Here is a 13,162-nt window from a genome sequence, read left to right on the forward strand (position 1 = left end):
GAGAATTTTGAATTTGAAAAGTTTTTTTCATTGCTTGTTATGACTTTGGTTTACTAGAAACTAGAATCTACTGCTTAGAGGTTATGGGCAAATTAATTGGTGAAGATAGTAGAAAGACACTTGGATCACAGTTGCTATCTGTTGGCATTTTAAGGAAGACTGCCAATGATAGACAGTAGACACACATCACATGTATTGTGAATTGCCATTCCAGCTTAAATATACCTCTTAGAATGTGGTTGAAACTTAAAATAGGGTAGGATAACTGCGCATGGTGGCCCGTGCCTGGAATACTAATACTTTGGGAGGCCGAGGCAGGAGGATCGCTTGAGCCCAGGAGTTTGAGACCATCCTCAGCAACATAGTGAGACACCCATTTCTACAAAAAAATGAAAAAATTAGCTGAGCATGGTGGTGTATGCCTGTAGTCCCAGCTTCTCAGGAGGCTGAGGTGGGAGAATCACTTGGGCCCAAGAGGTCAAGGCTGCAGTGAGCTGTGAACATGCCATTGCAGTCCAACCTCGTGACAGAGTAAGACCCTGTCTGAAAAAAAATAAATAAATAAAAATAAAAATAGGATAGGATAGATGGGAACACTAGCAGAGAAAACACTGGGAATTTGATAAAGCGCCCCATCTGTGTCAGGACATCATTGATAAAGGGATACATGCCACTTTTGGAAGATAAAGAGCATAGTTGAAGAGGAACTAAAAAATCATCAGAGACTCTTTTCTTGAGTCAGTTCCTTGCTTTATTGGTGGGAACTCTGTTATCACATAGTAATATTTTTAAAAAGTTGTTTAGGAAGGTCATACTGTTTTTAAAGCAAAACACATGAAAAATGATACGAATTTAGCACTTGACACATGTTTGGAATTTGATGTGTATAGTTATTTTCTGTGGGAAAGGACTTTAAATATGTCTTTCCCATGGCTAATGTATACACTGGCGTAAACCACATACCAATGAAAATTTTAAATTAAATTTATATTTTATTTTATATACACATAGACATAAATGTTATAAATGTGCATAAATATGAATAATTTTTAGTAGAGCTTTGGGGGAGGAATGATTCATTCTTTCCCCCTTTTTCTTCTCTTCTATTCACATCCCTGCCTTGCCCAGGACCATTTATAACCCATGTTGACAACAAAGGTTATATTCTTCCATATTTTTCTCCATGCTGTCCTGCTCGTGTATAAATATATACTTAATTTATAATTACACATACACGTGTATATATGTATATGTGGGGTTTTTTTGAGAATTTCCTGTATTTTAAATTTTTTAATGAGTTTTCTCACTTAAGAATACCTTCTTTTTTCACTTAAGAATGCTTCACTTAATAGCTCTAATTTGTTCTTTTTAATGGCTACATATATAGTTGTATTAGTTTGCTAGGGGTGCCATAACAAGTACCACAGACTGAGTGGCTTAAACAACAGAAATTAATTTTCTCACAGTTTTGGAGGCTAGGTGCCATAACAAGTACCACAGACTGAGTGGCTTAAACAACAGAAATTAATTTTCTCACAGTTTTGGAGGCTAGAAGCCCAAGATGAAGATGTTGGTGGGTTGTTTTTTTCTGAGGCCTCTCTCCTTGGCTTATAGATGGCTGTCTTCTCCCTGTTTCTTCACGTGGTCTTTCTTCTGTGTTCAAATTTTCTTCTCTTATTAAGGATACCAGTCTTGGATTGGATTCAGGCCTACCCTAATGACCTCATTTTAACTTAATTACCTCTTTAAAGACTTTATCTCAAAATACATTCACATTCTGAGGTGCTGGGGCTTATTACTTCATATGAATTTTGGAGGGACACTATTCAGCCCATAACAATCATATTCCACAATGTATCCAGCCATTCCCTTACTGGTGGTCATTTATATTATTTTTGTTTTTTGCCACCAAGCAATAAAATCTTTGTATGTATATCCTTTTATTTTTACAGGATAAATTCCCAAAAGTGGATTTTCTGGGCAAAGGATATATTTTAATTTTGATAGCGGTTGCCAGATTACTTTTCAAAAAGTCTTATCAGTTAGCATTTCTACTTGTAAGGTATGAGAATAACTTTTTCTAAGAACAGTCTATATTCAGGATCCCTCTTCCCATCTTTCTCCTCCCATCTACTCCTCAACTGCTTATAATTTGGGTTTTGCTCCAGCTACTCTATTCATATTCTTCTCTCAAAGGCCACTAATTCTGTGCTATTGCTACATTAATTGTTCTTTTAAAAATATTCTGTTTGCGTTTTGCAACATTTGAAGCTCCTGGAGACTGGTTTTTGTATATTACTTCTCCTGACTTCCTTAAGAATATACCCTAACCACCGTTACCTGGTTCTTTTGCCTCATCTTCATCTGCTTGCTGCTTGGATGTAGGTGTTTCCCAAGATTCCATTCTGCTTTAAATTGCTCCTGTCCACCTTGGACTGGGAGATTTTTATCTACTTGTACTATTTCTATTACCTGTGTGAAAGTTAATCATCCGAATTGGGTCATTTTTGTCATACCCAACTAAATCAGTAGAGGGGCCAAGGGGAAAAAGCATTCAGGGTCTGTAACATTGCTCTAGAAATGTAATTCTCTGCAAGTCCAGCAGCTAAAACTGCCTATTTATATAAACAAAAACCAGTTTTATCTACATCTGCTGAGTTAACTTGCTACAACTCTGGGACTAATTTTGCTCACCAACTGGAGTTTGCCAGCTCTCCAAAGCCTTACTAATACCAATAAACTTTCTATCAAGACCACATATAACATTTCCTCTTCTTTATAAAACCCCCAACCATATCTTTGTTGTTTGGACGTACTGAAGACCACCCAGTCTACGTGTATGCCCCAAATTACAATTCTTTCTTCCCAAATAAAACGTTAAATTTAGAGATTTGCATCTACATTTTTATTTTGACTTTGACACCTGTAGGTGATTGGATGAATCCCAGATCCATGTTTTCGGCCTTAAGCTCTCTTTTTTTAAAAAATTAAAATAAAAATAATGGAACGCTTCACAAATATACGTGTCATCCTTGCGCAGGAGCCATCCTAATCTCTGTATCGTTTCGTTTTCAGTATATGTGCTGCCGAAGCGAGCACTAAGCTCTTTTTTGAGCCTCAGACCTAGCTAGATTTCAACCTGTACTCTAATAAATTTAAAGTAAAATTTACCGTAAGATACCTCTGGGGTTTTTCTCTGTTTCTCTTTATTCTTTCATTAACATAGATCCAGTTTTTTTGTTTTTTTGCCAGAAACGTAGAGGAAAAGGGAAAGATGCAGCACCACAAAGCTAACAATAGAGCAAGTGATGTAAGTTCTATGAGGACTGGAACTTTGTCTTATTCTGCTTTTCCCAGATGCCTACTATACTGCTTAGCATATGTGAACCCATCTCAAAAACAAAATCCACTAAAAAACTCTTATGAATTAAATATTAATAATTAACTATTTACTGTTTCCAATTAGTCTTAAAGATTGAACAGGCAAGTTTTGTAGCGGGGATGTGGAGATGGCTACTGGGTACAAAAAGTAATTAGAATGAATAAGACCTAGTATTTGATAGCACAACAGGGTGACTAGTCAGTAATAATTTAATTGTACATTTTTAAATAACTGAAAGTATAATTGGATTGTTTGTAACACAAAGGGTAAATGCTTGAGGGAATGGATACCCCATTTACCAAGATGTAACTATTATGCATTACATATCTGTATCAAGTATCTCATGTACCCCATAAATATATGCACCTATGTACCCACAAAATTTTTTTTAAAAATTGGTTTTATCAAAAAAGGTTGAATAAGCAAGTTTTTATAAAAATATTTACCAATATTTATTAATTTAATAACTATGAACATTCTTTTTTTTTTTTGAGACAGAGTCTTGCTCTGTCGGCCAGGCTGGAGTGCACTGGTGCTAATTGCAACCTCTGCCTCCTGGGTTCAAGTGATTCTCCTGCCTCAGCCTTCCAAGTAGCTGGGATTACAGGTGCCCGCCACCAAGCCTGGCTAATTTTTGTATTTTTAGTAGAGACGGGGTTTCGCCATGTTGGCCAGGCTGGTCTTGAACTCTTAACCTTAGGTAATCTGCCTGCCTTGGCCTCCCAAAGTGCTGGGATTACAGGCGTAAGCTACCATGCTTGGCAAATTTTCTTTATCTTTTTTTTTCTTTCCTTCTTGTTTTTTTTTTTTTTTTTTTTTTTTTTACCGAGGATAGAGTCTCACTCTGTTGCCCAAGGTAGAATGCAGTGGCGCGATCTCGGCTCACTGCAACCTCCGCCTCCAGGGTTCAAGTGATTCTCCTGCCTCAGCCTCCCGAGAAGCTGGGATTACAGCTGCGCATTGCCATGGCCGGCTAATTTTTGTATTTTTATTAGAGATGGGGTTTCACCATGTTGGCCAGGCTGGTCTCAAACTCCTGACCTCCAGTGATCTGCCCGCCCACACTTCCTAAAGTGCTGGGATTACAGGACTGAACCACCACACCCAGCCACTATGAACATTCTTTACTAATAAATAAACACCATCTTGCATTACAGCTACGAAAATTATTTTTTGTTCTTGTTTTTGAGACAGGGTCTCCAGCCACGCAGGCTGGAGTGCAGTGGCAAAATCATGGATCACTGCAGCTTTGAACTCCTGGGGTCAGCTTCCTGAGTAGCTGGGACCACCCAAACCCAGCTAATTTTTTAATTATTTTTTTTGGAGAGCCAAGGTCTCACTTTGTTGCCCAGGCAGGTCTTGAACTCCTAGGCTGAAGCAATACACTTGCCTCAGCCTTCCAAAGTGCTGGTATTATAGGCGTGCGCCACTGTTCCTGGCCCTACAAAAATTATTTTGTAGGTTGTATTTTAGCTAGCCTATCACAATTCTTCCAAGTTTTTAAATGGTTTCTGTTGCTTATAAAATATTATTTATTGATAGCCAACAAATTCTAATTTGGTTATTACTAGGCTATCAGTGCAAAAAAAAATTGCAGTTAAAAACTTGTAAAATCTCATATGCCTAAATACCAGGACCGGGTTTATAGTTGTATCAATTTATTTGTTTTTCTCAATACTCAGCATCCAAATTAAAAATAGGAGTATTTTTGTTTACTTGAAAAAATGATATACTATTTATATTTTGTAACATTCATTGAAGAAAATACTTAAGATTTTAAAAACTAGAAAAATATTATTTTAATTTCTTAAAGCTTTGAAATATACATTGAAAAGAGTGCATATAAGCTCAGTTTAAATGTTCAGTTTAAATCAGTGGTCCCCAACCCCCAGGCTACAGACTGATACTGGTCCATGGCCTGTTAGGAACCAGGCCGCACAGCAGGAGGTGAGCAGTGGGTGAGTGAGCAAAGCTTCATCTGTATTTACAGCCACTCACCATCATTCGCATTACCGCCAGAACTCCTCCTCTTTTCAGATCATTGGAGGCATTAGATTCTCAGGAGCGCAAACCCTGTTGTGAACTGTGCGTGTGAGGCATCTAGGTTGTGTACTCCTTATGAGAATCTAATGCCTGATGATCTGTCACTGTCTCCCATTCCCTCATATGGGACTGTCTAGTTGCAGAAAAACAAGCTCAGGGCTCCCATTGATTCTACATTATGGTGAGCTATATAATTATTTTATTATATATTACAGTGTAATAATAGAAATAAAGTAAATAATAAATGTAATGCACTTGAATCATCCCGAAACCATCCTCCCCACCTGAGTCTGTGGAAAAGTTGTCTTGCCTAGAACTGGTCCTGGTGCCAAAAAGGTTGGGGACTACTGACTTTAGGCATGCTTCCCCACCCACCTCCCCCTAGTCCGTGGAAAAATTGTCTTCCACAAAACCAGTCCCTCGTGCCAAGAAGGTTGGAGACCGCTGGTTTAAATAATAATGAAATGAACATGTATGTACCTAACATACAGGTTAAAAAATGAAGTATTTCTGGCCAGGCACAGTGGCTCACGCCTGTAATCCCAGCACTTTGGGAGGCCAAGGTGGGCAGATCACGAGGTCAGGAGTTTGAGACCAGCCTGACCAACATGGTGAAACTCTGTCTCTACTAAAAATACAAAAATTAGCCGGGCATGGTGGCACACGCCTGTAATCCCAGCTACTGAGGAGGCTGAGGCAGGAGAATTGCTTGAACCCAGGAGGTGGAGGTTGCAGTGAGCCGAGATCGCACTACTGCACTCCAACCTGGGCAAGAGAGTGAGACTCTGTCTCACAAAAAAAAAAAAAAGAAAAAGAAATATTTCTAATACTTTTAAAGGCTTCTGTGGTTTCCTAACTGATTGCATCTTCTTTCCCCTCCCCTGGAGGTAATAGCTGAGTTTTAGATTAATCAACTACTTAAATTTCTTTATAGTTTTGTCACATACGTATAAATTAATAAACAATGAACATAGTTTGGTTTTGCTTTTTTGTGAACTTGATATAAATGGATCATATTGTTTCTGTTGTTCTGTAACTTATATTTTTGCCCCATTTTATGTTTTTGAGATTTCATTTATGTTATTGTGTAACTTTTAGGTCATTCATTTGCGCTGGTAAGTAATATTTGTTTTCTAAATCTACTGCAATGTATTGGTCCATTCTAATGTTGATGGACATTCTGGTTGTTTACAAGTTTTGCTTTTTAAGCATTACTGTTAACATTTTTGTGCTTGTTCATCTGTTGTACACATATAAGAGTTCTATAATGTAGCAGTCCTTAACGGTTTTTTTTTTTTTTTTTTTCTTTTGAGACAGTCTCCCTCTTGTCACCCAGGCTGGAGTGCAGTGGCACAATCTTGGCTCACTGCAACCTCCACCTCCCAGGTTCAAGCAATTCTCCTGCCTCAGCCTCCCAAGTAGCTGGGACTACAGGCGCATGCCACCACGCCTGGCTAATTTTTGTATTTTTAGTGGAGACAGGGTTTCACCATGTTGGCCAGGATGGTCTCGATCTCTTGACTTCATGATCTGCCCACCTCAGCCTCCCAAAGTGCTGGGATTACAGGCATGAACCACCGCGCCCGGCCAGTCCCCAACCTTTTTGGCACCAGGGACTGGTTTTGTGGAAGACAATTTTTCCATGGTGGGGGAATGTTTTGGGGATAAAACTCTTTCACCTCAGATCACCAGGCATTAGATTCTCATAAGGTGCAAAACCTAGATCCCTCACATGCACGGTTCACAGTAGGGTTCATGGTCCCATGACAATGAGAATCTAATGCTCCTGCTGATCTGACAGACAGAGCTCAGGTGGTAATGCTATCTGGTAGGCTGCTCACCTGCTCTGTGGCCTGGTTCCTAATGGGGTTTGAGGGGATTTATTGGTTGGCAGCCAGGTGTTGGGGACCCCTCCTATAATGTACTTAGAAGTAGAATTGCTGGATCATAATGTGTGTGTGTATTTAACTTTACTAAGTAATGTTAAACTTTAATCCAAATTGTTATTTTATATTCTCACCAGTAATGGGTGAAAATTCACATTTCTTTATATCTTTACCAATACTTGATATTCTTAGATTTTAAAATTTTTGTCAAAATAGGTGTAAAATAATGTCTTATAGTTTTTGTTTGTATTTACTTGAATACAAATAAATACAAGGCTGAGTCTTGAGACTGAGATTGAGGCTGAGCACCTTTCTAATATTTATGGGGCAATTGTGTTTCCCCTTCCAGGAAATGTCTGTACATGACTTTTGCCCATTTTAGAAAACTGAGGGTTTGTTTTTATTAATACTTTGTTATTATTTATCCTGGATATTTCCTTTGTAGGTTATATGTGTCCCAGTGTGTGACTTATCTTTCTACTTTTTGTGATATGTGGATTAAGCAGTAGTTCTTAATGAAATTGAATTAGAATTTTTCTTCATTTTATACTTCTTGTGTCTTTCTAAATAAATTCTTTCCTAACTCAGGTTATAAAGATATCCTGCTATGCTTTTACTAAAAGTTTCTGAATCTTTTGCTTATCACCGTTATGTACTTGATCCATCTTCAGTTGGTTTTTATATATGGTGTGTGATAGGGAATAATTTGCCAATGTCCTAGCACTATATATTGGATGATCCATCCTTTCCTCATGAATCTACACTACTGACTCTTTGTTTTATATTATTTTCATACAAGATCTGTATACGAGCTCTCCATTATGGTGGTCTTTCTGTTTCTGCACTAATATCTTAGTATCTTAATCACTGTAGCTTAATCATGTCTTTATCTGGCAGGAAAAATAGTTTTTTGCCTGATTTTTCTTTAGGAGTGCCTTAGTTGTTCTTGGCTCTTCTAAATTTAGGATCAACATCTCAATTTTTCAGAAGATTGTTTCAATTTTAATAGGAATTGTAATGTTTAGAGTATGGGAGAATTGACATCTTGAGATATTATGGTACTTCCTTAATACTATTTAAGGTCTTCTAAATGTCATTCATTAAAGTTTAAAAATTTTTCGTCATAAAGGATTTTCTTTTTTTTTTTTGAGAAGGAGTTTCACTCTGGCGCAATCTCGGCTCACTGCAGCCTCTGCCTCCTGGGATCAAGCGATTCTCCTGCCTCAGCCTCCCAAGTAGCTAAGATTACAGATGCGCACCACCACACCCAGCTAATTTTTGTATTTTTAGTAGAGACAAGGTTTTACCATATTTGTCAGCCTGGTGTCGAACTCCTGACATCAAGTGATCCACCTGCCTTGGCCTCCCAAAGTGCTGGGATTACAGGCGTGAGTCACCGTGCCCAGCCCGTAAAGGTTTTATACACATTTTATAAGATTATTTTCCTAGTTACTCTATTACTTTATTTTTGCAACTATCATTAAAAAATTATATTTTCTGTTTGTTGCTTGTGTAGGAGTGCAATATCTTTTATAGATTATTTCAACAATTTTACTAAACTCACTTATTAACTCTTGTAATTTTTCTATAGATTCTTTTAGGTTTTCAATTAGAATAATTGTATTACCTGCAAATAATAATAGTTTTATTCCTTCCTTTCCAGTCCTTTTTTTGTTATTGGCTAGGACCTCCAGACAATGTTGAGTAGACATTGTGATAGTAGGTATCCTTGTCTTGTCCCTGGTTTTAAAGCTAGTTCTTTTAGTATTGCACTATTGATTATGATTTTTGTTGTATACTTTTTGTTTATATCCTTTATCAAGTTTAGGAAATGTTATTCTATTTCTAGGCCCTGAGTTTTTGCTTGTATATTTGTTAGGAACCATGAATTGTTACCTTTTCTGCATCTATTGTCATTTTTCTCCTTTAATCTGTTAATGCAAGAATCACAAAAGATTTACTTTTGTTGAACCAGTCTCAGTTTCTAAAATAAGCCCAAGTCGGTCATGGTGTAGTATCTTTTCTAAACATTTCTAAATTTGGTTTGCTACCCTTTTTTGTTTGTTTGTTTGTTTTAAGGTAAGGTCTCACTCTGTCACCCAGGCTGGAGTGCAGTGGTGTGATCTTGGCTTACTGCAACCTCCGCCTTCTGGGCTGAAGCAATTCTCCCACCTCAGCCTCCCCAGTAGCTGGGACCACAGGTGTGTGCTACCATGCCTGGCTAATTTTTGTATTTTTGGTAGTGATGGGTTTTTGCCTTGTTACCCAGACTGGTCTCGAACTCTTGAGCTCAAGCCTCAGACTCCTAAAGTGGTGGGATTACAGGAATGAGCCATCACACCCCACCAAGTTTGCTACTTCTGTTTATGATTTTTTTTTCATCTATGTCCATGAACAGTTATTCTTTCCTAGATAGTGTTGGTTTGGTTTAATGTCAGTTGTACACAGCACACATTGTATAAGGATGGAATTGTCTATTTCTGGAAAGATAAAATTACCTTCTTTGTGGGAAGATTTTAAACCTTTGATACAGTTTCTTTAATGATTAGAAAACCATTAGAAATGTTTTATTTCTTTTTGAGTCAGTTTTGATAATTTACAATTTTTAGGAATTTGTTCACTTTACCTAAATGTTAAAAGCTTGAAGTTTTTCATAATTTTCTCTTTTTAAACTGCTATATTTGTAGTTATGCCCCTCCTTCTTGTGTATAATACAGTAGTATTTGTGCCTTCTGTTTTTTTCTTGATCTTTTAGCAATTTTTCTATTAGTACTTTTCAAAGTGTCAACTTTGTTTTTTATTTTTTTAATTTAAAAAATTTATTATAATATCTTGAGATGGAGTCTGTCTGTTTTGTCCAGGCTGGTCTCGGACTCCTAGACTCAGGTAATCCTCCCGCTTCAGCCTCCCAAGTAGATGGGATTATAGGTGTCAACCACCACACCTGACTCTCAAGTTTGTTTTTTATTTATTTATTAACTGTTGCTTTTCTTTATTTCTTTCCTTCTTTTAGAGGAGAAAAAAAGGCTGAAAAAAATTTAGGAGCCACTTGATAAAAAAAGAATTTCAGGTTTGTTTCCCTAGATGTAATACAAGAACCTTAAACTCATATGTCAAACTTGAATTTCTTATCTTTCCTGGAAAATATTGTCTTCTAGTATTTCCTGTCCTAAATTGGTGGTTCGCTCTTGTTGCTGGCCCCACCACCCAAAAAAAATAGTTATCCAAGCCTACCTCCTTCTACCTTAACAGGCCCTTCTTTCCCACCTCCCACTGTTTGTGCCTCGGTCCAGGTTTTCAATCTCTCTTCTTATAGAGCCTGTGGCATCATTCCAACTAGTTTTGCTTCCTTCAACCTCATGTCTGTTAACCCATCCTTCATACTGACATTTTTGACTTCAGCAAACCGTCCAATTATGTCTGTGTCTCATTTAAAACCTTACAATTATTTTCTGCTACCCTGATCACTTCCCAACTCCTTAGCATGATATACAACCTGCGCCTTCCAGTCTCCCTACATGTACTCTTTGGTCCATGATCCAACTTAATTTCCCCAACACATCATTTTGTTCTTGGTCTCTATGCCTTTTTTTTTTTTTTTTTTTTTTTCTGTTGAGACAGACTTTTGCTCTTGTTGCCTAGGCTGGAGTGCAATGGTACGATCTTGGCTCACCACAACCTCCGCCTCCCGGGTTCAAGCGAATCTCCTGCCTTAGCCTCCCAAGTAGCTGGGATTACGTGCCACCATGCCCAGCTAATTTTGTATTTTTAGTACAGACGAGGTTTCTCCATGTTGGTCAGGCTGGTCTTGAACTCCTGACCTCAGACGATCCGCCTGCCTTGACCTCCCAAAGAGCTGGGATTACAGGCATGAGCCACCACGCCTGGCCAGAGAAAATATTTTTAGTTTATTTTATTTATGGGAAAGATGTAAGTGCTCTGATTTGTTTGATTTTTGTCTTTTTTTTGTCTTTTGCTCTGCCTCCCGGGTTCAAGCAATTCTCCTGCCTCAGTTGGGACTACAGGTGTGTGCCACCACGGCCGGCTGATTTTTGTATTTTTGGTAGAGATGGGGTTTTGCCATGTTGGCCAGGCTAGTCTATTTTTTTTTTTTTTTCCTTTTTTCTGAGATGCAGTCTCACTCTGTCACCCAGACAGGAGTGCAGTGGCACGATCTCGGCTCACTGCAGCCTCTGCCTCCCGGGTTCAAGTGATTCTCCTGCCTCAGCCTCCCCAGTAGTTGGAATTATAGGTGGGCACCACCGCACCTGGCTAATTTTTGTATTTTTAGTACACACGGGGTTTCACCATGTTGCTCAGGCTTGTCTCGAACTCCTGATCTCAGGTGATCCACCCACCTTGGCCTCCCAAAGTGCGGGGATTACAGGCGTAGGCCACCGCGCCCAGCCCAGGCTGGTCTTAAATTTTATTTCTTGATGAAAGATTTTTGCCTTGGTTTTTAACCTCAGAGTGAGGAGAAATAAGCACCTAAAGCATCAAACATTGACTAAAGAATTGTAACACTAAGAAAGGGATTTGATGATTCCAATCTTTATTATTTGGCTTTGAGAATACCAGTTTTATCTCAAATTCTGTCTTTATATTTATAAATAAAAGTAGCAGATCTGAGCTCAAGACATGACAGAACATAATTTAGAAGCTTTTCCAATACTCCAGAAAGCCATTAGCTAGCAAGGGATATGAAAGATTCATCAGAATTCAACATAGTATTTTCTGGCAGTTTACCCAAGGAGTTCCTGAATACACTTGGAGAACTCATGTATCAAACAACTAGGAATTGATATACACCTAAATCCCTTTGCCTTTTCAGACTCCACAAAACCTGGCAATAATAGCCAACAAAGTTGCTTCAGAATCTGCTGGAACTTACTAGAGACAAAATGAACTGTCAAGATAGACTCAAGTAGTCCTTAAGGAAGGTTTATATAATTCAAGAGTTTTTAATCTTTAATTGAATATAGTGATTACTCCTTAAAAGAACAATTACTATAAAATTCTTATTCAGGCTATTGTTAATTATTTAGTAAAGTATTTGCATTAATTGTACTTAATTTAAGAAAATATAGTTAAAGAAGTATATGACATTTTCTGTGTCAGTAAACATAAGTATAAAATGTAATGTTTTTTGAAAACTATTATGTTGGTGCAAAAGTAATTGATGTTTTGCCATTAAATGGCAAAACCGGGAAAACCCACATAGTTTAAACCCAATTTGAAATGTTTATTTATAATTGCTCATAAACACACATGCAACTCTGAATCAGCTGTACATGGCTTCTGAAGACTGTCGTAAGATTTGACAGGGTAACCTATTCTGTATGGAGTTGAATAACTTGGATCATTTGATCTATTAAATATCTCTGAGTACCATTTATGATGGAATGGAGCACTTTGGCTGTAACACTATCTCATGGAATAGAAATGTGTTTATTCTGCCTACATGTGAAATATAATACTACTTCTGTTTGCTCTTTAAAGAAATACCCTAACAGCATCTTCTTGAAAGAATAAAGAACAGCCTATGTATTTTCAGGAGTTGGTACTCTGCTTGCCTTTTAAGTATGGACCATTGCCTTTGTTTTTCAGTTAGAGTTTTTAAGTTTTATTTTTGTTTTTAAGGGGGTAAAACAATTTATTGATCTCTTAAATACATGGATGAGTTTTGTGATTCCCATTTGACAGATTTTAAGATGTGAGAAAGGTTAATGTCCAGAAGCTTAGAAGTGCAGTTAGCATCATGCATTATTTTCTGTTTAAGCCGACTAATTCTTTGTTTGATTTATTTAATAGTTCTTATTTGGATATTAGTAACCACCAATAAATAAAACTG

General features: G+C 37.6%; 1 protein-coding gene and 1 non-coding gene across 5 annotated transcripts in view; one reads left to right on the top strand and one right to left on the bottom strand.

Moving 5' to 3' along the window:
* Window positions 1-13,162, top strand: part of SOS1 (SOS Ras/Rac guanine nucleotide exchange factor 1) — a 143,262-nt gene that overhangs the window by 38,566 nt on the left and 91,534 nt on the right. Inside the window, exon 1 of one of the 4 annotated variants that reach the window (XM_063648798.1) lies at window positions 10,363-10,381. The exons of the other annotated variants lie outside the window; for them this stretch is intronic. The gene's annotated coding sequence lies outside the window, so the exon portion shown is untranslated. Of the gene's footprint in view, window positions 1-10,362; window positions 10,382-13,162 lie in introns of those variants that run through there. 4 annotated transcript variants of the gene reach the window in all.
* On the bottom strand, window positions 2,996-3,099 carry LOC129030912 (U6 spliceosomal RNA). Its single transcript, XR_008500810.1, has one exon. It is a non-coding gene; the product is annotated as a U6 spliceosomal RNA (small nuclear RNA).

Source organism: Pongo pygmaeus, chromosome 12 (genome assembly GCF_028885625.2).
Source record: "Pongo pygmaeus isolate AG05252 chromosome 12, NHGRI_mPonPyg2-v2.0_pri, whole genome shotgun sequence".
Taxonomy (NCBI): Eukaryota; Metazoa; Chordata; class Mammalia; order Primates; family Hominidae; genus Pongo; species Pongo pygmaeus.